The sequence below is a fragment of the Rattus norvegicus genome, chromosome 11, assembly GCF_021556685.1.
Source record: "Rattus norvegicus strain SHRSP/BbbUtx chromosome 11, alternate assembly SHRSP_T2T, whole genome shotgun sequence".
Classification (NCBI taxonomy): Eukaryota; Metazoa; Chordata; class Mammalia; order Rodentia; family Muridae; genus Rattus; species Rattus norvegicus.
Window position 1 is genome coordinate 81,118,154 of NC_141544.1, and position 27,717 is coordinate 81,145,870.

The 27,717-nt window shown below is 41.3% G+C and overlaps 1 protein-coding gene and 1 non-coding gene across 7 annotated transcripts in view; both read right to left on the bottom strand.

Moving 5' to 3' along the window:
- The window catches only part of Zfp148 (zinc finger protein 148), a 113,200-nt gene that overhangs the window by 70,721 nt on the left and 14,762 nt on the right, over positions 1 to 27,717 (bottom strand). For all 6 annotated transcript variants that reach the window (XM_087576835.1, XM_087576839.1, XM_087576837.1 and 3 more), the window contains 1 exon segment: positions 5,879 to 5,960. The gene's annotated coding sequence lies outside the window, so the exon portion shown is untranslated.
- On the bottom strand, positions 25,642 to 25,772 carry LOC120095732 (small nucleolar RNA SNORA36 family). Its single transcript, XR_015633784.1, has one exon. It is a non-coding gene; the product is annotated as a small nucleolar RNA SNORA36 family (small nucleolar RNA).

Genomic DNA, 27,717 nt, shown 5'->3' on the forward strand with positions numbered 1-27,717 from the left:
AACCTATACCAAAGAGCACAGGCTAGACACAAGAGATGTTCTGACAGCAAGCTCTTATGACTAAGTATCAACCGAATGAAAGATGTTATAAAACTTCCTATCATAGGGGTCCACACAGTTTACATCGGATTTACAAACAGCTCTGATTGTCGTGTTTACAATGGCACAGAGGTGACAAGGACACTAGTGCCCACTTAAACCACAAACAGTACTGATCCCCCCAGCATTTGGGGAGCAGAGGCAGTGACCTCTGTCTGAGGACAGCCTTGTCTACATGGTGAGCTCCAGCCTAGCCAGGGCTACAGTGAGGTCTCTTACAATAGAGGATAAACTTCTAAAACTTGTATGGGCATCTGAAAAGTCAAAGTCAAACCTGCCTGTGCTCAGTATTCTACTCCTAAATTTTCCTGAGTATTTATGCTTATGTTTTTGTTAACAAGACATGTACAAAATAAAATGTGATTTCTTTTTGAACAGGACTGTTATCACACATATGAACAATATGAAAAATAAAACCAGCATGGGAGAAATGGGGAGGAACGATGATCTAGACTTACAATAGTATACGTATATAATATATATCATGCACAATAGCCATTTCAACAGTCACAAGCTACTTAAAAGGGCTGGGGAGATGGCTCAGGGGTTAAGAGCACTGACTGCTCTTCCAGAGGTCCTGAGTTCAAATCCCAGCAACCACATGGTGGCTCACAACCATCTGTAATGAGATCTGATGCCTTCTTCTGGTATGTCTGAAGACAGCTACAGTGTACTCATATATAACACATAATCTTAAAAAAAAAAAACAAAAAAAAAACAAAAAAACAAGATACTTAAAAATAGCAGATAATGTAAGTCACACTACTGAGTCAATAGTAGGGCACTTGCATAATATGCACAAGGCCTAGGTTCACTCCTCAGTACGGCCCTCAAAATGATAACACAAGCCACTATAGGGGCTCACATCTTTAACTCTGGCACTTAGGAGACAGAAGCAGGAAGATCTCTGCGAGTTCAAGGCCAGCATTGCTTACTAGGACAACATGGGCTACACAAACAGACCCTGTCTCAAAAAAACAATATAGAAAGGTGGGGAGGCATATATATTCATCAAAATCAGGCAATATAGAGTGATTCTTTCTCATGGAGTAGTTTAAACAAAGATTTCAAAACACTTATTATGTTATGAACTCAACTTATATTTCACATTTAACTATAAAAACAATCATCTAGCAAGTAAAATTCTCAATAAAGCAAAGAAATTATTTCAAAGAACCTACAGAAATTTGGAAATAGAAGGATGTGATTATTGAAATAAAAAAAGGTATGCCAAGTATTCAAAACCAAATTTACAACTGCAAAACACAATCAGTAGCCTTAATTATTAATCTGTAGAAATTACCCGATTAGGGTTGACCAGATTGCTCAGTGGGTAGGGGTTCTTGCTACCAAGCATGGTGACCTGTGTGTACAGAAGAGAAAGCCAACTCCTACAAACTGACATCTGTCTTCCACATATGCACAAGCGAGGATAAATAAACACGACCTTACTCAATTACCCAATTAAAGAGAGAAAAATAAAGAGCTCCAGAGATATATGAGCATTCTGCTTACCAATATTTCTTAATATAAGAATGAAAGAGAAAAAGAAGTAAAATTTAATAAAACAGAAACCAAATATTCCTTATATTTGACTATTTTTTTTTTTTAAAAAATAAGCTTACAAATCCAGAAAATTCAATCAATTCCCACTGGGACACATATGAAAAGTGCTACTCCTGGGTCAAAATAAAACTGCTGAAAACAGGTTCGGTCCCCAGCTCCGAAAAGAGCGCCTGGGCAGCAGGAAGGGAAAGGCAGTGAGTGCAGGATACCACTGTGCCGGTCTAAGGGGGAATGGCTCAAGGAGCTGTGGCTTTGTTGGAGGAGAGGTGACACCCAAGGCAGGCTTTGAGTCAGCTGCTCCTGCCTTCATCGTGGGTTCTCATCCTCTAAAGCCATGGGCCCAGTGAAATGCTTTCTTCCATCAGTTGCTGTAGTCAGGATGCTTTATCACAGCAACCAAAAAGTTACTAGTGCAAACATGAGAAGAATGGCCAGTTCTAACCAGTGACAACAGAGTGAGAAGACAGTGGGCTCGTAGACTCACAGAGGGGAGGAGAAAGAAAGAAAGGACAATAAAAAGAAGATACTGTCTCTAAATGTACATTCTCTGGCAGAAACCAAACTAAGCTTTAACCATATTTAGTAGACCACCAAACTAAGGCACTAAGACACTAAACTAATAAGGCAGCCTCGGTAAAATTAAAGGGACCCAACTCCTACAAAATATGTTCTCCAACCATAATAAATTCAAACTAGATAATAAATGTTCTATCACTTTCTATAACTATAACTTGAATGGCTTAAAACTCTGACTTATGAGCTAGGCATGGCAGCACACTTTCATCCCAGCACTCCGGAAGCAGAGGCAAGCAGAGCTCTGTAAGTTCGAGGTCAGCCTATTCAACACAGTGAGTTGCAGGCCAGCCAGGGCTTTACAAACGAAAATAAAATCTGCTATCTTTCTATAACCAACAGATGCAGAGAGCTAACGTTACATCTTCCAGATGAGCAACTGTTTACCAGGCTGCTTGTTCCCTTTTGTTTGTTTCTTAAGAGATGAGCCTTATTTTCCATGGCTCTCAGTTAAGCCTGGCTGAGCTGAGTGCTTTGGAGAGATCAGTCAATGAGACGAAATCCCTCCCTGCCCTGACTCCTCTAGCCTCCCTCGGCTTTACTTTGACTGGGGGCCACAGCAGTAGCTATGTCAAGAGCCACAAATGCAGACGAATCAGTCAATGAGGTCTTGTATGTTATTATTTTCTTTTCTACATTTTTTAAACAAACTTATCATTTACTAAATGTTCTCCTTTTTTTGAGATATGGTCTCATATAGCCCAGCGTGACTCAAATTTATGCTGTGCCCAAGCCTTGAATTCCTGCTCCTGCCTCTACCTGCCAAGTGCTGGGATTACAGGTGCACACCATGATGTGTGGCCACTTGCTACATTTTCTGTGACTTACTATTGACTTTTAATACCACACTTCACTACATCTACAGCTATAGTATTATGCATACTATTCTACATCACCAAGAGCGAAAAAGACTGTCAAACTGGGACAAATAAGCAATGTGGGTCATTCACAGAAGTGATGGTATAGTCACACACTCAAGGGTGATAACCTTCTCAAGAGCATGCAGAATCTCCACTCCACATTTACCATAGCCAAGAAGGATTAGAAGTAGCTAACAATTTAGAAAAAAATTAACTTCTGTAGACCTGAAACAAAATCAAAAGCCAGGAAAAAAAAAGCAAATACTAAGTAAAAATAATTTTCTTAACATAACAACAAGGATCCTATCCCTAATATGTAAATACACAAAAAAATTATGAAAGGATCCAAAAAAAAAACAAAAAACAAAAACACCTGACATGGGTAAATAAATTGCTTGCTGGTGTTGTCGAAGAGCTACACAGGTGCTCACTCTGGTAACTGCTGGTGCGGGGCGTACTTTGGAGAGGGGCACGCTCATCCAAACTGCCAATCATAATGACATTTTAAAAGGTCAATATTTTGACATTCTGGCAATATATTTGGCAATCTGACAAATAATCCGACAATAAAAAGACACTATTTTTTAAAATACAACCTACATAAAACCGACTTAAAAAAGTAAGTAGCCCACTATGGTGACACATGTTTGCAGCCAGCTCACAGAGGAGCGCCATAAAAGCTCAAGGCCAGCTGAGGCTACAAAAGGAGTATGAAACCAGCATCAAGTACGCAGAGCCCTTGTCTCAGACAGAAGTAATTAAGTCCTTGTGTATCATCCAGAGATGTCTGGGAGAAGATATAATATTAGTAAAAGAATGGGAGAGATCATTTTTCTGTGTTTGTTTGTTTGTTTGTTTTTAACATTGTGATATTCTCTACTGCTTACAATGAAATCTAAGTGAAGGAGGTTACAAGTAGCATATACATTTGCCAAAAGACATAGACATTAAAACCCTAAAATATGGCCATTAAAACTAGCAATGTTTCAATCTTCAAGTTCTAAAAGAATTCTCAAAACAAATTTAAAAATACAACTTTATGGGGCTGGGGATTTAGCTCAGTGGTAGAGCGCTTGCCTAGGAAGCGCAAGGCCCTGGGTTCGGTCCCCAGCTCCGAAAAAAAAAGAACCAAGAAAAAAAAAAATACAACTTTATAATACTTTATAAAAAAATTTGAACCAAAAAAAAAAACATCTGAAAAACGGGGCTGGGGATTTAGCTCAGTGGTAGAGCGCTTACCTAGGAAACGCAAGGCCCTGGGTTCGGTCCCCAGCTCAGAAAAAAAGAACCAAAAAAAAAAAAAAAAAAAAAAAAAAAATTTACGGGAGTTGGGGATTTAGCTCAGTGGTAGAGCGCTTGCCTAGCAAGCTCAAGGCCCTGGGTTCGGTCCCCAGCTCCGGAAAAAAAAAAAAAAAATTTATAATACAACTTTACAATTTTTATAACTGACATAAGAATACATGTACAATGCAACCACAAAACCTCTGACCTATAATTTGCACTGTCTATAAGATATCCTGGGCTAAAGGCAGCACAGAAATTATGGGAGTGGCCAACTGTTGCCTAGTACAGCTTGAGGGAGACCACCCGATACTACCTAGAGAGAGCCAGGAACTCGAGGCTGGATAACCCAGAGGCCCAGGACAGAACCAAACAGAACCAGCAATATAAAAAACAAGTCAAGGAACTCATCCCTAATGAGCCTAACTAGCATCATCGTCATCAGGGAGGCTTCACCCAGCAACTGATGGAAACAGATGCAGAGGCCCACAGCCAAACAGTAGGGGAGGCTGCGGAAGGGAGTGGGAGGAGATTGCAGAAATCAAAGGGGTCAAGGACACCAAAAAAAAAACCAAACTCTACGAACCTAGGCTCACAGGTGCTCACAGACTGAACCAACAATCAGGAGCCTACACGGTCTGACCTAGGTCATCTGCACATGTCATGATTGTACAGCCTGGTCTTCTCGTGGGACTCCTGACAGTGGGAGCAGAGGCTGTCTCTGATTCTTCTGATTGCTTCTGAGACTCTTTTCCTCAAACTGGGTTCTATCATCCAACCTTAAAATGACGAGACGTACCTAGTCTTACTACAACTTAATATGCCATGTTTGCTTCATATGCATGGGAAGCCTACCCTTTTCTGAGGAGAAACTGAAGAGGAGTGGATTGGGGGGGTGGGGAGGGAGGTTGGTAATATGGAGGCCAGCCTGATCTACAGAGCCAGTTCCAGGACAGCCAGTGTTACAAAGAGAAACCTTGTTTCAAAAAACAAAATAGGGGGGTTGGGGATTTAGCTCAGTGGTAGAGCGCTTGCCTAGGAAGCGCAAGGCCCTGGGTTCGGTCCCCAGCTCCGGAAAAAAAAAAAAAAAAAAAAAAAAAAAAAGAACCAAGGGGAAAAAAAAAATAAGTAAATAAATGAGTGAATGAATGAATGAATGTTACTACAGATATATAAATATTCTATAACTGTTAATTATTTTGTTTTCTTCCACGTTGTCTGATAAAGGCACAAGTTTAACACAAACACCAAGACAGGTTGCCAAGAAAGAAAGAAAAGAACTCCTAACATAAAAGAACTGGGGAATCAAAAGAGAGATCTGGTTAAATGAAAAGACAATGGCCTTCAACTCCCAGCTCCGTAGCATAATCCTCTTCAGTGCATTGATGCAAAGCACTACAAAGCACTGCTCTCCGGGAAATGAGGTGCACCTCTGTAAGCAAGCATGAGGCGAATGGTGCTGTCAGACACTAAAGCCTGGATAAAGCAGTCCGAGTTACCTCTATAAAGTGTGTCAGGCATGAGCCCATCCCGCCAGATCACTTGGCTAAATTTCCAAGCCACTGATTCTTCTCTTCTATCCTGCAAAAGTATGAAAATACAAGTTAGTAACTCAAAAGAACTGAATTAAACACATTCTTACAGCTAGGCAAAATAGTTCTAACTAAATGTGAAAAATCTAACAAAATATTTCATGAGTAGATACTACTGGATTAAACATAATTCACGACTATGCATTCAACCACAATGGCCTATCAACGCTAGCTGTTTATCAAAGATAGAAAGCTGTAGTGTTTCAAACTTCTAGTTAAGGATTAAGGTGTCCTGACAGGACAATTCTGAATTATTTTAAGCACAAATGTGTTGCTAGAAACAAGTTGTGGACTTCTGGGACACTTACACAAGAAATGAAAACACAAAAACGAGCACATCCGTGGTGTGTTGGTCACTCGCATGATACTACTTACACCTTAATAAACCCCAGGGCAATACCGCCGCTTGCTAAAATGACTGCATGTACTACTGATGTGATTGGGGCTGGAAAGGTGGCCTGGTGGGAAGAGCAACTGTTGCTCTTGCAGAGAACCCCAAGTTCACCACTTGTCAGCACTCATATGGGGAAGCTTCTAACGCTAGCTTCAAGGGATCCAACACCCTCTTCTGAACTCTACAGGCACCTGCACACACACCCCGCTACACACACACACACACACACACACACACACACACACACACAAACTTTAAATAAAAATGTTGGCTCATACCTTGAATCCCAGCATTCAAGAGGTTGAGCCAGGAAGATGACCATCAAGGCCAACCTGGGCAAATAGTAAAATAATTCTAGGCTAGCCAGAGCTACACAGCAAGCTCCTCTCTTGGGGAGAGGAGCAGGAGCACAGTTAGTTGTGAATGTACCTAACATCCATAAGGCCCTGGGTGCCAATACTCAGAACTGTAACAGCACAGGACGGTGATGCACGCCTACAGCTCCAAAGTGAGGAGGAGGCAGACAGCAGAATTCAAGATCATCCTTGAGTGCATTACGAGTTCAAGGCTATCCTAAGCTACATGACTGTAAAGCAAAACAGATTTAATAATGTCAAAATAATGTATGGATGATTTTTAATTTATATGTAGTAATCAACCTCTTAGCAAAAATTAAGAAAATTAACATTCTGTTTGCACTGTAATGATCCAGGACACAGATCCACTTTCTTCATGTTAACTGGGATGTTTTTCCAGGTATATGAAACAAATGCTATGAAAACTAAAGCTGAATTCTCAGACAAAGAATAGGCCAAACTTTATATAGAAAAAAAAACGTATGTGGCATTTCATGTGTCAGCCTTAACTGAGGTAGCACCAGTGCATGTGACACGCGTGTGCACATGCACAACCTGCATGTCAGCGCCCATAGTTGATGTCAGTGCCTGTCTCAATCACTCTCCTCTTTATTGAGGCAGGGTCTCCAAACTGAACCTAGAGCTGGACAATTTGAATAGTCTAGCTGGCTGGTTTGCCCCATAGATTCCCTGTCTGTCCCCAGGTCCTGGGATTTCAGGCAGCAACTATGCCTGAACTCAAGTCCCCAACTACTTCACTTACCGAGCCGTCGCACCGCCTCCCTAACGCATTTTTAAAGCTTGGTACAAATCCTGTCAATCAATAAAACCTGCCAGTGTAATAGCTAAGAAATAAGCAAGCAATTAAAAATTCTGTTGATAATAGTTTTATCATGGGGTTCCAAAGAGTAACCTTTCTGATAATTTATCATTTTATAGCAGGTGAGTAGTTCCAGTTAAAATTATTTTCTCAATGTACTTTAAAGTAATCCATTTCACAGGACAATGATGTAGCTGAATGGTAGAGCACTTGCCTAGCATGCTAAGCACCCCAAGCAACTCTCCCTAGGAAAATACAACACACACACACACACACACACACACACACACACACACACACACTCTCTCTCTCTCTCTCTCTCTCTCTCTCTCTCTCTCTCTCTCTCTCTCTCTCACCCATACTCATCCCAGACAGAGATTCCAAGACAAGCAAAGCCCACTCCAGCATGGATGACACTCCAGGAAAACCCTGAAACTGACAAGACTCCCTAGGCCCCTCCCTGGCAGAATAAGCAGTAAAAGCTGAAAAGATTCTCAGGTAATCCAAGATACAGAAGACTCTGAGACCAGACCACCTGCCCGTAATGATCAGAAACAGCCAACTGCCTGGAAAGGTTTACACCAGCTGGGCACCTGACAGGACACTCTTGGTCTGCCTGCAGGCTGTACATGAGCTCCAGGTTCCCATCTGTGAGTTGTCACCCATGCTAGGGCGGGCTTTGGTGATGTCGCTGTCTTTGAGACACCTCTCCTCCTGTAAGTAACCCCAGCAGAGCTCACTGGCTCCCAAGTTGATCTGGTGGTCTGTACTTGGCTATGGAGTAGGATTCCTAACTGGAATGAGTAGATCCATGTGTTGCATCCCAAAAAAAAATTTTGTCACAAAACAGCTCTGTCCCCAGCATAACAACAAAAGTTTCTAGTATGCAATTCATTGCCTGCCCCAAAGTCAAGCACGCAAAAGAGCCATTATGTGTTTTCTTATTACTGTTAGCAGTCCTACTATGTCACCCAGGCTGATCCCAAATACCTGAACGTAAGCAAGCTTCCCACTTCTACCTCCACACCCGGAACTATAGAAATATGTTACTGTGCCACATTCAAAATTATTTTTAAATATCTCTTTCTACAGTAACAGAAGAATAGACGCCACGAGTCAAAGCTGCACGGAGTGTGCACCACTCTGCTCGCCATTCCTCCCTACCTATCAGAGCTCCACTCTCTAGTCCTACAGCCATCGCTGTTTGAGTTTACACAGCTGCTACCATAGCCACAGGACTAAAGCCGCACGAGTAGACAGAAGAACTGCAAGACTAGGTGCACAAGATAAAACTGTCCAAGTCATCTGGGACTCCAGTTCAGGGGCTCTGATTCCTTCTGAGCTCTGGGACACCAGACACACACCTGGTGACACGTATCAGACAGGCAAAGCACTGGTGAGCAAGAAAAGAAATTTTAAAAATACACCGACACACAGTTCTATCTGAGCCCCTTTAAAAGCTGATTTGCTAAACCTCTTCCACAATCAAGGCATTAGTTTAACTACAAAGTATGTTAACTGCTAGTGCCTAGGAAAATGGTTCTGAAATCTTAACGTTCCATAAACATTTTCACAAAAAGGATACTTTCTTACATAACTTTTACTGAACATACCAAATAAAGGTTGTCACATCTCGAAGAATATAACTAGCTTTGTTAAGAGAAAAATAATGAAGCAAGAAGAAACATGCTTCGCATAACACAAAATAGCCTGAAATACTAAATATTTTTGCAATATCTTTCCATCACAAATTATTATTGAAATTATTGTGGGAAAAAGATGTGTGGAAAAAGGAGGGAGGGAGGGAAGGAATAAGTAGGACTGCCCTTTGTGAGAGACGGGACAAACATTAGGCAGGCAAGGCAGATACAGACTAGAGACAAGAGAGAAACCATAGCTACAGATGAAGACTCAGGGAGAGAAGAGAGAGTTCAAATCTGGTCTTCCTCTCAGTTAGACCAATCCAAAAGGAAGCATTTTGTTTTCTTTCCCTACTGTGACAGACATATACACACCAGTGCCTCAGAGGCTATCTTTTTAATGCATTTAACTGACAAAGCTCTCTTTCAGCCAAATTTTAGAAAGTGGATGAACTTGGCAGGAGACTGGAAGTTTAAGATTTGGGGATTTTTGTTTGTTTGTTTGTTTGCTTTGTTTGGGGGGGGGGATTTTTGTTTGTTTTGTTTCTATGACAGAACCTTCTTTTTTGGCTCTAGGAAAATTAGATTAACTTCTACAGTTACAAGTAATTACACAGTATTTCAGTGCATTGTCTATAGTGCATCCCTTCAGTCTACCAAATTATGTTTCAATCAAGAAATCAGCTATCACAAACAAAACAGAGCAACTGTGTTGGTTCACACCCATACCCCAGAGGACAGGAATGCCATGTATGCCACGTGGGTGCGTCCCTACAATCACAACACTGGGAAACAAGAGAATCCTGAGGCTTCATGGTTAGTCAGTGATCCACAGGTCCTAATGAGAGGCCCTATCTCAAAAAATAAAGTGAAAGGGCTGGAGATACGGGTTACCAGCTTTGATTCCCAGTAGCCACAATGGGCAGCTTACAACTACCTACTGTTTAACTCCAGGCCCAGGGGCCTCCATAGGCATCAGTGTACATACATACACACACAAATAAAATAAGCCATTTTTAAAAAGTTTAAAGGAAAGACAAAGCTGGAGGTCCACCCTGATGACCTGATGTCAAGTCTGATGACTGAGTTTGATCCCTAGGACCCATGTGGTGGAAGGAAAAAAACAACGCCCACAAGTTGCCCTCTGACCTCCACATGTGTGCCATGTCATGCTTCTGTGTGTACACACACATAAAATAAGTATGTGCCTTTTTTTTTAAGATTCAAAAATAAGAAGGAAAGCAATAAAAGACAGTTGATGCAAATCCCTGGCATCTACATGTGTACCACACACATCCAAACATGTCAATTCTTCATAAACAAAAACTAGGTAATAATAAAAATCCTTCTGAAGCAAGGGACAGTGGTACATACAGACCTATCATCTCAGCACTTGGGAAGCTGATGTAGGAGAATCCCTACATCACGTAGTAAAACTATCCTTCAGAGATAGAAAAATAAATTGCTGTCAAAAGATAAACTGAAATCACACTTTGCTAGCAGACCTACTCATCATGATTGACTGAAGAAGGAGGACAGAGAAACGGCTCAGTAGTTAAAAGCAGTGCTATTCTTACAGGACAGGCGTTAAATCCAATAAGGTCCCAGTGCCTACATGGTATCTTACACCATCCCTAACTTGACTTCTAGGGAACTTTTTAACCTTTCCTGACCTTGGCTGACACCAGGAACACATGTGGTACACAGGCATGCATGAAAGCAAAATACTCATACACATAATTCTTCAAAAATAAACCTTTTTAAAAAGATTAACTGAGGGGCTGGAGAGATGGCTCAGTGGTTAAGAGCACTGACTGCTCCTCCAGAGGTCCTCAGTTCAATTCCCAGCAACCACATGGTGACTCACAACCATCTGAAATGGGATCAGATGCCCTCTTCTGGTGTGTCTGAAGACAGCGACAGTGTATTTGCATATAGTTAGTTAGTTAATTAATTAATTAATTAATATTTTTTTAAAAAAAAGATTAGTTGAAGTAAATTTCCCAAACACGGGGGAGAAGCTGAAGCTTGAAGCATAGGAAAGAGACAAAGAAAGGAGAAGGAAAACCGTGGGGGGCGGGGGGGGGGAGGGAAGGAGGGAAGAAAGGGAGAGTGAAAGAGAGAGAGATAAGAGACTGCCTTCCCTGCCTTAGGTTTATACAGTGATTTCAAACAATGAATAAGACTAAGACTGAAGAACGTGAAAAAACAAGTGAGATTTAGATGCCTTAGCTGTGGGATAGGAGTAAGACGGCTTCCCGGCAGATGTGCATATGGTGATGAGGACAGTCTCTAGGAACACTGTACAAAAGATGGACTCCAGAACTATATAGATAATGATGGAAACCCACGAAATGTTCAAGTAATCCACAAAGAGGCAAGAAACTAAATAGAAGCCAGGTGTGGTGGCCCGTGTCTATAATTCCTTAACTGAGGAAGCAGCTGCAGGAGGGTCTCAAATTCAAGGTGAACCTGGCCTAAGGAGCCAGGTGCTATCTACCGAAGAGGGACTGGGCGAAGTGACTATGTGAGGCCTGTTTCAAACTAAGGCAACACACAAAGGAGTGAACTACGGAGGAAATAAAGTGGTGGGTGTTAACACACCAAGAACTACTTGAGACATATAGATGAACTAAGATATGCTCTTTGTTTCTAATGGCTAGATTCTACAGTGTTTTCACAAACCTCAAACCCAGGGGCCGACTGATAAAGGTCTGGGTGTGAATAAAGCCTGCAGCCTAAATTCACAACGCTCAATTCAACAGGGAAGAAGAGCCAGACCCTCCCTCAAAGACAGCCTCTGAGCCCACACATCTTATGAGGCATACCCATCCACGCATGCATACCTGCACACACACACGCACACGCACACATGTGCACACACACACACACATGCACGCACACACACACACATGCACGCACACACACACACACGCACACACACACATGCACGCACACACACACACACGCACACACACACACGCACACACACACACGCGCACGCACGCACACACGAGTAAACTCTGATCATCAGGAGTGGAGGCAAACTCCATCAGCAGCTGGGCCATCCCACCAGCCCCTATATGTTTTGTTTTTTTAAACAGGAGTAGCTACATTTATAACATAGTCAACAAAGATATAACCAATGCTCCAGTAAACAATAGCAAAATACACATTTTTTCCTCAAGCATATATGAAACATTAACCTAAGCACACCACCGCACAGGTCACAAAGTGAACCTTAAAAGTTTATTGAAAACTAAGGAGTTTACTCCCTGACTATACTCAACTAAGACTGGAAACAGTAGAAAAAGAAACTTGAAAAAGAAATAAAACACATTTCTGAAAAGTTTGTAGGTTTCTCACATACACACACACCACACGCAGGTGGACAAACAAAATTCATGAGTTAAATAAGTCTCAAAGAAAAAATTTAAGTATAGAAGAACAATGAAAATAAAAACAAGGGGTTGGGGATTTGGCTCAGTGGTAGAGCGCTTACCTAGGAAGCGCAAGGTCCTGGGTTCGGTCCCCAGCCCCGAAAAAAAAGAAAAAAAAAAAAAAAAAAAAAGAAAAGAAAAAAACAGAAGGCATCAAAATATGTGGGATGTAACTAAAATTAATTTAAAAGAAGTGGTAGAGCCCACCAGTCAGACAACCTAAGCTTAGCCCCCAGATGCACATGACTGAAAAGAAGCAACTCCCACAATATCCTCTCACCTCCGCATACGCATCATGTTGCATGCATGTGCGCATGCACGCAGACATGCAATAAACAAATGTTAACAAACTTTGTTTTAAATAGATAGCACTAAATGCTCACAACCATCTGTAATGCCCTCTTCCAGTGTGTCTGAAGACAGCGACAGTGTACTCACATACATGAAATAAATAAATCTTAAAAAAAAAAAAAAAGGTATGTGCCATCACACCTATATTTAAAAAAAATCTGGGGTTGGGGATTTAGCTCAGTGGTAGGGCGCTTGCCTAGGAAGCGCAAGGCCCTGGGTTTGGTCCCCAGCTCCGAAAAAAAAGAACCAAAAATAAATAAATAAATACATACATACATACATACATACATACATACATCTCAAACCAACGTCTTTTAAAAAGGAAGCTGACTCAGGACAAGGATAAGAACCTAAGTTTGGATCCCCAGAGCCCATAAAAAGCCAGACACGGTGGCATGTGTGTATAATCCTACACTTAGGAAATGAGGACAGGAGGATCCCTGAACTTCACAGAGTGGCCAACCTAGCCAAATCAGTGAGCAGCAGACCCACTGAGGAACCTTGTCTCGTAGTTAAGAGCACCAACTGCTCATGCAGAAGACCCGACCTCGGTTCCCTGCACCCAAACCAGATGGCTCACAGCCACCTAAGCCTCCCAACTCTAGAGATCAGAGGCCTGTGCCTACATTCACATGTATATACCCACACACACATAATTAAAAATAAACCTTAGAGAGATGGAGAGACAGCTCAGTCATTAAAATACTTGGTGCTCTCGCACAGTGCTCAGGCATAGTAGCCCACAATCATCCATGATTATAGTTCTAGGGTATTTAAGACCAACTTTTGCAGATATTAGGTACACCCACATGGAACTCATATGTAGCCAAAACACTTACTCAAAGATAATAAATCTAAATAAATAAATAAACCTTAGGGCTGGAAAGATGGCTCAGACAATAAGAGCATAAGTTGCTCTTTCAGAGGACCATGCACTTACACAGCAACCAGGAGCCATCTGTAACTCCACTTTCAGAGATCGGATGACTTCTTTCGGCACCCCCTCAAGCAAGCAGTGGGCAAACTAACATGACACCCATGTACATAAAATAATTCCAAAGATCTTAAGAGACTTAACAATAAATGAATGAATGTATAAATAAATGAATGAGTGAATGAAATGATGGACCAGTGAGGTGGCTAGGCCGGTAAAGGTGTTTGTCACTGGATGGATGGATGGATGGATGGATGGATGGATGGATGGATGGATGGATGAAGTGATGGACCAGTGAGGTGACTAGGCAGGTAACGGTGCTTGCCACAAGTGAGGTCTAAGCACCTGAGTGCAATCTCTGAGACCCACATGACCAAAGCTGAGGACTGACTCCTCAAAGTTCTTAATCTGTACATGTGTAATGTTGAATGTGAGTGATACACACATACATATATAAATATACAAATAAATAACAATTTGGAGAGTTGGCTCAGCAGTTTAAGAGCACACACTGCTCTTGCAGAGTACTCAAATTCAGTTCTTAGCACCCACCTTAGGAGGCTCACAACTGCAGGTGCCTAGGTCTTCATAGGCATCTGTACTTGTGTGGATACTCTCTCACAGACACACATGCATATACTAATTTAAAGTAACAAAATATATCTTGGGAAGGGGGCTGGAGCGATGGCCCAGCGGTTAAGAGCATTGGTTGTTTTCCAGAGTTCAATTTCCAGCAACCACATGGTGGCTTACAACAATCTATAAAATGAGTTCTGATGCTCTCTTCTGGTATGCAGCAATGTATACAGATAAAGTACTCATATACATAAAACAAATATTAAAACATAATAAAGATTTTAAAATAAGATAGAAAACAAATGAAGAAGAGGCCCAATGGTGACCTCTAGTACTGTACATGCATGCACACATACACACATGTGCACTCACACTCACACAAACCATAAAGGTAAAATGAACTTTAAACAAGCAGAGCAGAAATAAATAAAACAGAAAAGAGAAAATTTAAATAAAACTTTGTAAGCCAGACCGAGCCATAGAGTACTCATCTAGCTTGTACAAAGCCCAATGTTCCACTCTCGGCATCCCACAAACACGATGTGGGAGCACACACCTGCAATTGCAGCAGATGCAGGATGGTCAGAAGTTTGTCATCCTCAGCCAGTTCAAGGCCTAAAGGCAGTTAAGGCCCAAAGAGTCAAGATTAGACTCAGCTGCTTTTAAACCTACACACACACACACACACACACACACACACACACACACACACACACACGCAGAGAGAGAGAGAGAGAGAGAGAGAGAGAGAGAGTGAGCGCACAAGCTCACCCTCTATAAAACTAACAGAAAGGGAGCTCACAAACAATATCAATAAAATGACATTATCAATGCAGACCCTGAATTTAAAAGACAAAGGAATATTTATTGCAAACAATTTTATGCTCTCAAATTTGACCCCAGGTTCTAAGAATGCTACCAAAACTCAATCAAGAAGAAAGTGATGATATATATAGTTCTACAACCATTAAAGAAAACTGGGCTCTTGAAAAGCCTCTCCTCAAAAAATTTCCAAACTAAAATGGATTCACTAGTTATTTCTACCTAACAGTTAATTAAAAATTGAAACCAAATGTTCACTTATTTTTCCTAAAACGGAGAGGGAAAGACTCAGTAAGTTTGAGGCCAGTCTGCCTACACAGAGTCCCAGGAGGGCCAGGGCTGCATTGAGAGACCCTGGTGCAGAAATCCAAATAAATAAACAAACAAACAAGCACAGTTTAGTGCTACTGAAATTGAAACAAGACAAAGACACCACATGAAAAGATAAGTCATATCACTTATGGATATAGAAAAATCTCTCACCAAAATATTAGAACAGCAAACCCACCAACACATAAAAGGATAATGCACCACAGCCAAACAAATCATCTCAAAAACGTCAGGTTGGTTTAAACTCTGACAATCAGTCTAATGTGCTGGTTGGTCTTGTCAACCTGACACAAACCTCACATGTTTGGGAAGAACCTCAGTAGAAGAAATGCCTCCACCCAGACTGCCTGTCGGCACGAGTCTACAGGACGGTTTTCTCCAATAACGATTAATGTGCAGGCCCAGTCCACAGGAGAAGGTGTCACCCTGGGTAGGTGAGCCTGGGTGGTTTAATAAAGCAAACTGTGCACGTCATAAAGAGCAAGACTGCAGCAGCATCTGTCCAAGGCTTCAGCTTCCTCCTCCAGGGGCCTGTTAGACTTCCTGTCCTGACTGTCCTCACCTTGGTGACGAGTGTGACCTGAGAGCTGTAAGTTGAACAAACCCTTTCCTCCCCAGGCTGCTCTTGGTCATGGTGTTTACCACAGCAAAAGAAAACTTAGACATCTGCAACAGCAAGACAGGGAAGAACTTTTAACAAATCACCTCAAAGACGTGGAAACTTTTTAGATAAAATAAAACCTTTGCATGCACACACACACACAAAAGAGAACAGATTGATCAAATTACTGCAACCTAATAAACACCATGTACCAGAAAGCCAGGGTTAACATCATACGTAACTAATGCTGAAATAGTAAATGCTTCTCCTAAGATCTGAAACAAGACAAACATGTCTGTGCTTGCTACCTCTAGAACCATCGTTATAGAATAATTTAGGATGATTAAGCAAGAGGTAAAAGGCACTAATATTGTAAATTAAAACAGCTCCAGGAGGCATGCTCTAGAAAAGTCTCCAATGTAGCATCAAAAAGTGTAAAGTGCCTACTTTTACAAATTAACAAACAGGCACTGAAAATTACAAAACCTGACTGAAAGAAATTAAGAAAGATCAAAACAGGTATCTGGGATTTGTGGGTCAGAAACTTTAGTAGTGTTAGGATGAATACTTTACAAACTCGCCCAGAGTCAATGCGGCTTGGGGGTAAGGCTCAGTAAGGCACATGCTCACTGGGGAGGCTCCAGGTGTACTCCAGCATGCCTGTCACTACCACTACTCTCTTAGAGGCTTAAATAGAAGACCTGAAACCACCAGTCTCCTGGGGGAAAAGGACAAGGAAAGCATCCTGACATATCAATAATTTCTTAGACATGACCCCAAAAGTACATATGCAACAAAAGCAAAAACTAGACAAGTGAAACAACATCCCACTGAAAGGATTCTACTGAACAAAGGGAACAAGCCAGTGAAAAGACATGCAAACCACATCTATAAGAACATCCAAACTACAAAAGAAACTGCCAGATACCTGATTAAAACAAAAAAGTAGGCAAGTTAGGGGTGTGGTTTAGTGGCAAAGCAAAAGGATGGCATGCCTAAGGCCCTCAGCTTAACTCCCAACATCAACAGTAAGAAAGGACCAAGGCCCTGAACAGATACAAAGACAACAGAGATGTGGAAAGAGGACCACAAGATAGCTTAGTCAGCAAAGACCTTGTCTTGTAAGCATGAAGGTCTGAGTTCAAGTTCCTGAATCCAGTAAGTATACTGGACACTGCACTGGGAAGGCAAGGCAAGGCAGAAGGATACTGGTTCTACCCCAGCTGGTGAGCTCCAAGTCAAAAAGATGATGTTTCTGAGGATGACACTGCAGACTGCCCTCTGGCTTACCCATGCACCTACAGACATACAAACATACACACATAAGCATTCAAAAATCAGGAAGGGGCCAGGTAGTGGTACAGTCCTTTAATCACAGCACTCAAGAGGCAGAGGCAAGTGGATCTCTGTGACTAGGCCACCAGCAGGTCTACAAAGCTAATTCCAGGACAGCCGGGAGATACAGGAGAAACCCTATCTTGAAAAAAAAAACAACAAAGGGGGGGGGCGCTGGTGAGATGGCCCAGCATTAGCAGTGTTTGCTGCTCTTCCTTTGGCCCCCAGCACCCATGTTGGGCAACTCACAACTGTCTATAACTCTAGATCCACAGAATTCATCTCCCTTTTCTGGCCCTCATAGGTATATGTGCACATACTGCACATGTATACATGCAAGCATGTATACGCAGAAAATAAAAATAAACCCTTTTTTAAAACCATGGAAACTATAGTTACTAGGGAAACAACTTTAAAAAAATTTACACCCAACTTATTATTAACTCACACCTATTAGAGTGGCCATGATCAAGAGGGTAATGTAAATGTTGAAAGAATACGAAGAAATTGAAAACCCTGTGCCCTGCTAATGAGAATACAAAATGGTTACAGTCACTGAGGAAAGCATATAGAGGCTCTCCAAAGACAACAGCCCTCCTCAGGTAGGGTTTACTCATTCAAAAGAACTGAAGTCAGATCCCAAATAGATATTTACAACATTCTTCACAAGAGCCAAAATGTGGAAACAAACAAAATGAACACCAACAAATAATGGATAATGAAAATATTTATGATATGGGCCAGTTCTCAACGTGAAACAGAAGGTAAAGGCAGCAGACAGCAAGCCTGATAGCCTGAGCTCCAACCCTGGAGTCACGAAGCAGAAGAGTCATTCCTAAATAAAGTGTTGTAGAGACATACAACGAAACATTCAACACTTTAAAAGGGAGATTCAAGACGGATAAACAATTGAGAACAAAATGCTAAGTAAAATAAGCCGGCCACAGATGGTCAGATAATGAATGATTCCACCATGAGGGATCTAAAGCAACCCCAGAAGAAAGGTAGTGCACACACAGGCTGCCAGGGGACGAGGAGAGAAAAACAAGGAGTTATGCTGCATGGATCTAAAGTTTCAGTGCTCAAAAGTGAATCCTGGACCCTGCTTTATGGCACTGCTTCTAGCTAATTTCATACTCTAAATATAATTTTGAGAGCATACATCTTATACTATGGTTCTTTTTAAGTTAAAATCTTAAGTGCTGCACTTCAAAGATACCATCAAAAAAGTGAAGACAAGCCTTACGGTGCAGTAAGTACAAACCGTGGCAAGAGACCCAGATCATACAGACCCTAAACTCTAGTCACCAAAAAGTATAGGAGGGATTTCTCCAAATTCTGCAACAGACACTAGCTGGGCATCTGTGCCGGTTGGTTTTTGTCAACTTGACACAAACCTAAACATATCTAGGAAAAGGGAATCTTAATTGAGAAAATGCCTCCATTAGACTGACCTGCGGACAAGTCTGTTGGGTACTGTCTTGATTGATGACTGGAGTGGAGGGGCCCCTCTTGGCAGCTGGTCCAAGACTGTAAGAAAGCAGGCCTAGCAAGCTGTGGGGAACAAGCCAGTACCCAGTACGCAGCGTCCCTCCAAAGTCTCTGCTTCAGTTCCTGACTGAGTTCCTGCCCTGACTGCCCTGCTGACAGAGTGTAAGGAGAATTCTCTCTTCCCCAAGTTGCCGATGTCTTGGTGTTTCATCACAGCAAGAGAAACTCTAAGAAACTGACCTTTAAATCAACTCAGATCTGGAGATAAGCTGCTCTGCCTTGAATGTCATCTATGTAACCCCAGGCTGGTTGTCTTAAAACTTGTGACTAACCTGCTTTAAATCAGGGTTCCCATGAACCCCACCCTGGTCCAATTAATTTGCTGGAGATTTCACAAACCTCAGAAAAACACAACCTTTGACATACTACAAAAACCATTCAAAAGACAGAGATTAACCATCAGAGGAGACACATATGCAGCACCGGGCACCGGAAGAATGGCCTTGCCTTCGAGCTCGCCTCTGCGCTCTCTCCAGCGCAGTATGCCTCAGGGCCCTCCTCCACAAGTTGAGCTATCCAATAGTTCCCCAAACTCCATTCTCTGGGGTTCAAAACAAGGTCTCATTAGGTAAGGATAAATTATACCACTGTTCAAGGACAAATTTTTTCAACTTTTGTTCTTCCCCCTCCTTGGAACCCCCAAATCATACCTAGATTTTTCCTGTGACCAGTCCCCACCCTGAAGATAGCTAAGAGGTTACAACCTCCCTACACTCAATAAATACAAAAGAAACTCATTAAAGATTCCAGGAATTTTAGGAGTTACTTGCCAGGAAATGGATAAAGACCAAACACACATCTTACAATACCACATCATTAAACTTCTCGGCCCACGAAGAATGCTATAATCAAAAAGGCTGTTACCAGAATGGAAAGTGGTACATCCCTGTCACCGCAGCACTTGGGAAGTTGGAGTACGCAGATTTAAAGTGAATTCAATCTGGACTCTACAGCAAGGTGCAAGGGATGGGTGATGGGAGTGTAGTCCAGGTGATAACTGGTAAGATATAGGGAAACTGAAGGGTTCCTGCACCACTGATGGAAAAGTGAAATAGGAAAGCGTCTTTGGAGACATCTGCAGTTTAACTGACTTAGCACTGCGGAGGTGCTGTGTCAGCAAGTCTACTCTCAGACATGCTCACAGAGAACTGAGCCTCAGGCTTACACCAGGACACGGGTTAGAGAGGTAGCTCAGCTGTAGACAACCTACAGAGTCTCCATTTAAGGGGGGGGGAGGTCCTTCAGCATCGTGTGGTGGTGTATGTCTTTAATCCCAGAAAACACAAAGCAGCTGGGTCCCTGAGTTCAAGCCCAGTCTGACAACATAGGTAGGACGGGGAGCATAGCTCAGTAGTCACAGTGCTTATGGAGCTCTGATCCCTAGAACCACTCTAAATGAGTGGTGGCTCGCCTGTAATTTCAGCCTCAAAAACCAGAAATGGAGATATGGTCCCAGAGCAAGCTGGCTAATGAAACTAGTGAGCTCTGGGTTTGACCAAGAGAACTTTCGTCAAACATTAAGGTGGAAAAGTAAACAGAAAAATCCTAGATATTAATCCTGAGTCCAAGCCCACAAATGTGCCCACTAACATGAAAATGTGCACATACACAGCATACACAAAAAGAAAAATTTACTCTTTAAAAAAACGAATACATATATTCAAAATAGAATTATTCATAATACCCAAATACAAACAACCCAAGTGCTGATCAGATAGTAGACAAAATGTTCATATAGGTTATTACTAACCCATTAAAAAGAAATCAACTCATAACACATCCCACATGATGTAAGAGCGTAATAAATAAACAGGACACAGAAATCTATCCACTTTATGATATCATCAAAATGTTAAAACAACCAGGTAGTGATGCCAAACACCTTTAGTCCTAGCACTGGAAAGGAAGAGGTAGGAAGAGCTCTTAGTTTGAGGCTAGCCTCAGGACAGCCAGGCCTATACAGAGAAATCCTCTCTCAAGAGAGATAGACAGACAGACAGAATATTCAAGGAAGACAAACCACTAGAAGCAGAAAGATTAGCAGCAACTATAGATACATACATACATAGAATGTTCAAATCAGACAAACTCCTAGAAGCAGATATCCAGGCACTGAGAGGAAGCAGAAATAAGGGCAGTTTCTTTTTAAGGTAGTGAAAATATTCTAAATATTTTATATGCTAGCTATTCTAAAACTGATTACAGTGACAACCACATAGCTCTATGACATACTAAAAACCACATCTCTCTGTTTACAGAATATGAGTTACATGGTATGTTAGAAATACTTCTGGGGTTGGGGATTTAGCTCAGTGGTAGAGCGCTTGCCTAGCAAGCTCAAGGCCCTGGGTTCGGTCCTCAGCTCCGGAAAAAAAAAAAAGAAAAAAAAAAAAAGAAATATTTCTAATATATTTAAGGAAAACTCACAGGTTCTTAGAGTGTGTTTCAAAATTGACAGATCTAAATAAACAGGAATCGCTAGCCAGTGACAAGCTGGGGCAATGGTGATGCAATCCATTAATCCCAGCACCTGGAGGCAAAGGCAGAGGAATCTACAGATTGTGTTCTTGGACAGCCAGGGCCACATACAGAAACCCTGTCTTAAAACAAACAAACAAACAAAAGAACCAAAATCAAAATAAAGTCTACATAATAAAGTAAATTCCTAAGTCTGAACTATAGACTTATTAAATTTCCATGAAGCTCCATGAAGCTCCTGGTCACTGACTACAAGTCTGCATGCTGAAGCAATCTATGCTGAACTGAACTTACTGAATTCCTACCAAGCCTGCAGGAGCACACAGCTATGGCCCAGGTAAGCACGCAGTCCTGAAAGACAGACGACACACAAATAATGAACAAATTAGAGCTCAAGCGTGAACACAACACGCGTGCAACGAATTTGGACAGAGGCAAAAACAGTTCAACTGAGAAAGGATGGTCAAAGAACTAAGTGTGCTGTGACTAGACATCTAGAAGCCAAACAAAACCAACCTCTAAGCCATACAACCACGTCTCAAACTCAAAAGGAATCATGAAATTAAACATGAAACACAGAGCTACAGAACTTACAGATGGTGGCACAGGGAAAACTTGAGGACTGAGGCAAAAGGTTACAGAGCTTGGCACCAGATGCATGCTATCCTCCATGAATAAAAATACATCAGACAGACCTTATCAAAATTAAAGACTTGGTTAAGATGAAATGTCTAAGATAATTTTCAAAAGCAGTGTACTCTGTTTACAGGCTGAAAGTATTTGTAAAACACATCTAACAGAAGTCTTGAATAGACAGGTAGTGACTCACACCTTTAGCTGGGGTGGTCAGGAGGCAGGTCTCTGAGTTCAAGGTCACCCTGGTCTACAGACTAAGTTCCAGGACAGCCAGGACTACTCAGAGAAACTCTGTCTCCAAAAACAGAAGCAAAACAAACAAAACCCACAACAAAAGTTCTTTTTTTTTTTTTCTTTTTTTTCGGAACTGGGGACCGAACCCAGGGCCTTGCGCTTGCTAGGCAAGCGCTCGACTGCTGAGCTAAATCTCCAACCCCAACAAAAGTTCTTAAATAAAAACTCTATAAAGAATTCTCAAAACTCAACAGTAAACAAACTGATTCAACAAAAGGTATCAAGCATTTCACCAAAAAAAAAAAAAAATCTGAAGAGAATAAAAACATAAAAAGATGATCAAAATCATTGACCACAACAGCAAGTAACTAAACATACTTAGAACCAACCCAGCGATCTCACCACTGAACACCTATTTCAGAAAGAAAAAAAGAAAGCTTTTATTTACATAAAATCCTCATATTTCCTGCACAAATTTTCACTAGCCCTTGGTTTACAATGGAAACTCTATACATACCCCAGGGCTCAGGGATGGCTCAGCAGATAAGGGTCTGTAACCACAAAGACCTGAGTTCAAATCTCCAGCGCTCACATAAAAAGCCAGCTGTCTGTAACCCCGGCACGGTGAGGGGTGGAGAAAGAACTGCTGGCCGAAATCCTAGCTTCAGCAAGAGACCCTGTCTCATCGAAATGGGACAAAGAGCAACAAGAATGCAGGTCCTCCCTCTAGTATCAGCACGTACACACACACACCACAAACAGCAGCCCTCAACAGGTCAAAGTTCAACAAAATGTCTTTCTTCAACTTCCCACTACATACCATCCTGGAAATGGAAAAGCCATAGAGCTAGGTAGGGCTGCCGGGAGTCAGGGAGCAACATCTCAGGGTGTGGCAAGAGGGGTGGCCTTTGTGGTGACTCAAGCTTTGTGTCTTTACTGTAGTAGCTATATACATTCACTATATACATCTCTACATGAGAAACAGATGGCACAGAATTATGTACACATCAGTGTAATTCTATAAATTGTAAAAAACAAAACAAAACTACAAACTGAGTAGTCTTGGGAAGTGCCATTGTCCGTTTCCTGGGTTTGGTAACTTAGAGAATGTCTGGATGAAGAAAGAACAGCATTTTTTCTGGTTTTGTTTTATTTTTGAGACAGTCTCACTCATAGCCGTGGCTGACCTGGATATTGCTATATAGACCAGATTGGCCTCAAAGTCACAGATATGTGTACTTCTCCTGACTACTGGGATTAAAGGTGTGCACCATCACACCCAGTTACACAGCCACTTCCTATGATTTTTCAAAATAAAGGTATCCTAAAAATAGCAAGAGCTGTGGGGCCAGCAGGTTTGGCAAGCGCAATGCACGTGCTGCCAAGCCTAGGAACCTGAAAGTTTGATCCTTGGGACCCACACGATAGGGATAGAGGGCGAGACTGAACTCCTATAAGCTGTCATTTGACCTCAACAGGGCAATGAGTGTATGTGCTCGTACACACAGATAGGTAGGTAGGTAGATACATACATACATACATACATACATACATACATAGAGAGAGAGAGATTCTCTCAAGTAAATAAACAAAACACTGAGAGAAGAGATAGGGAGATATGTCAGTAATTAAGTGTCTGCTATAAAATCACTGGGACTGGAGTTCAGATCGCAGCATCTATCTATGGAATAAGTCACAAAAACCTATTAACTCCAGCTCCAAGGGATCTGACACAATCCTCTAGCCTCTAGTCATATACAAGCATATGCACATACTCCCAAGATGCATAGATGCACACAAGTAAAGACAATCTTAAAGAAATATACAAGAGGCAGGAAACAGAACAAGTACAAGTCTAAATGAAATAACACTGGCCAACTATTGCTAACTGTAAAGTTCCTCAGACTTTGCTTTCTTTCCTCTATTTAAATCTGTCTACAACATTAATAAAAATGTAAGAAAGGGGCTGGAGAGATGGCTCAGTGGTTAAGAGCACCGACTGCTCTTCCAGAGGCTTCCAGAGGTCCTGAGTTCAATTCCCCGCAACCACCGCAACAGATGGTGACTCACAACCATCTGTAATGGGATCTGGTGCTCTCTTCTGGTGTGTCTGAAGACAGCTACAGTGTACTTACATATAATAAATAAATCTTTTTAAAAAAAAGTAAGAAAGTCATTCCATCTATCAACCGAAGTATTAACAAGAGTTTCTCTCTCTCTCTCTCCCTCTCTCTCTCTCTCTCACTCACTAACATACACTTCACTTCAATTCTGAAAAATAAATGTGATTCTATAGAATGACTTTTGGGCTCAGTGGATAAAGGCATTTCCTATATATAAATCCCAATACCTAAATTTAATCCTTTCTAACTAGGCAGGAGAAGAGAACTGACTCCGCAAGTTGTCCTCTGACACCCACCACCCCCACCCCCACGGCACCCACACACACACGGTTCCCACACACACATCATGTACATTTACACAATAATTAAATTTTAAAAATAAAGTAACACAAAATGATTTTCAGCAGGCTAAGTTAAATTAATGACTTGTATTTTGCCCTTTTACTCTGTGTGTGTGTAAGAGTGTGTGCAAGTGTGTGTGTATATGAGTGTATGTGAGTGTGTGTGAGTATGAGTGTGTAAGAGTGTGTGTGTGAGTGTATGAGTGTGAGTGTGTGTGTGTGAGAGAGAGAGAGAGAGAGAGTGTGTGTGTGTGTGTGTGTGTGTGTGTGTGTGTGTGTGTGTGTTTTCTTGTTTTGGTTTAGACATAAAGAGAACCCTACTAATACTTCTTTCTCTAACAAAACACTGCTTACATAATATGAAAACAATTCAGTAAATACCCAATCTATGAGCCAGACAGTGGTGGCATATACTTTTAATCCCACCCTTGGGAGGCAGAGGCAAGAAGATCTCTGTGATTTCAAGGCCACCTTGGTCTACTGAGTTAGTTCCAGGACAATCAAGGCTACACAAAGAAACCCTGTCTCAAAAAAAAAAAAGTATTGTAATACCCATATTACATATTATATACATATTACATGATATATAATGTATATATAATATATACTGTGTATAATATACAAGATATATAGCATATATTATTTATGAATATAATATGTACATCTATCCAATCTATGTTATATCCAACCCCATTCCTTTTTTTTAATTTGTGTAGGCTAGAAGTATATGAATAGAGTAATATTCTCTATTCAGTAATTTCCCTCAGCCAATTTCAATGTCCCAAAGTTTAATTAACAGAACAGGGAAGTTGCCCTGAACTGAACTCAACACTTTGGAGCCAACCCCAATCCTAAATAATTTTTCTAAATTTACCCAAACAACCTTCCTGAGGAAGATTTACAATCAAGTCATTAATACGGTGATCTTCACAAAACGGGAAAATGGATATGCTCAAAATACCCTAAGATATTTTATTGACTTTACTAACCCTAGCTGCCTGTAGTTCTGCTTACTAAACTCAGCATGGCACATGCACCTGTAACCTGTGCTACCTCAGAAGGGCAGGCTCAGAGGCAGGCAGAGGCAGCAGGGTTACCTGGGTCTAGAAGCTACAGACCTGTTGTAAAGAAGAGTAAACAAAAAGGGAGGGAGGGAGGGAGGGAGGGAGGGACAAAGGAAGGAGGAAAGAGGGAGAGAACAGAGCAGAGAGAGAAGAAAAGGTTATAATTAACTTTAAGTGATCTTATTTTAAAATTGTGTGTGATCTTTTTAACTTTTTGAACATTTTTTAAAAGGGGTCTGGGAGAAATGACTGAGAATAAAGCAGAGGCTGAGTCCCCAGCGCCCAGGCTGCTGCACACAGTGGCAGTCAACCTATCCAAATTCACTGAAAGACTTTGTTCTAAAAATAAGGGAGGGCTCATAGTACCACAAACCATTTATGAAAAATAACAATAATTTGATGGATACTAAAAACGAATACTTGCCATGTAAGTGATGAAGTTTCTTAATTTGATTAATTATGTCACGATAATAATCTTTCCCTTGGTGGTGATTAAAAATAATTTCAATAAAATAAGTAAATTTAAACTATAGCCAGGCAGTTGTGATGCAGGCCTTTAATCCCAGCACTAGGGAGGCAGAGGCCCATGGATCTCTGAGTTGAGATGAGCCTGGTCTACAGAGCAGCCAAGGCTACAGAGAAATCCAGTGTCAAAAAAAAAAAAAAAAAAAGGCACTAACCAAATAGTGTAACAGCATATCAAGCTGTGGGAGAGACTGGAGAGATGGTTCCACAGATAACAACAGTTGCTGCTCTACCAGAAGACCTAGGTTCAATTCCCAACACCCACATGGCAGCTCACAATCAGCTATAACTTCAGTTCCAGGGGATCTGACACCTGGCCTCTGGTACACATTCATGCAAGCAAAATACCCATTGACATATAAAATTTAATTTGTTTAATTAAAACGTTTAATATTTCTATCTGTACTTTGTTAAGCATCCTCCATAAAGAGGTTCAGAGGTTTTCTTTTCTTTTTATGTTTTAAGACAGTCTGACTATCTAACCTACAGTTACCTGGAAGTGGTGATCCTCCTGCCTCAGATCCCCCTGAGTTTTCGGAGCTGGGGACCGAACCCAGGGCCTTGCACTTCCTAGGCAAGCACTCTACCACTGAGCTAAATCCCCAACCCCAGGCATGAAGTTTTTAAACTGAGATTACTATTAACACAATTCCTTCCCCCCACCCCGTATTTCTGAAAAGGCTAAGCATTCAAGTTACTTGTAACCACTGAAAATATCCACATGAAAAACACATCTACCCCAGCTAAATGCCAAGTATCTACATTGATCTGTTTAATCAAATCCAAATGCAGCACAAATCCCGTAAAAGGAATTAACACTGAGGAATATTCAAGGCCTTTTTCTTAAAAGGCCAAAGAAGTTCCATGCAAATAAATTACTCTTAGGCTTACACATTTCAACAATAAACTAAATATTGCCACATTCATTTTTCTCAGCTTTTTAATGCTTACTATAAAACCTACTTGGCCATATTGCCTTCCAAACAAATAAATAGCCAGTTTCATTAGTCTATTCTTGGACAGGTCACCAGACAGGGAATAAGAGACCCAGTCTATTCCCAGCAGCAAACACACTGGTAATCTCAAACACTATATACTCAGGTTGAGGTTCTACACTCATACCATACTATCCAGATAATACTATCCAGAAATTCACGGAAAACAGGGGTGTGCCTCGACACCCAAAAGGCAATTG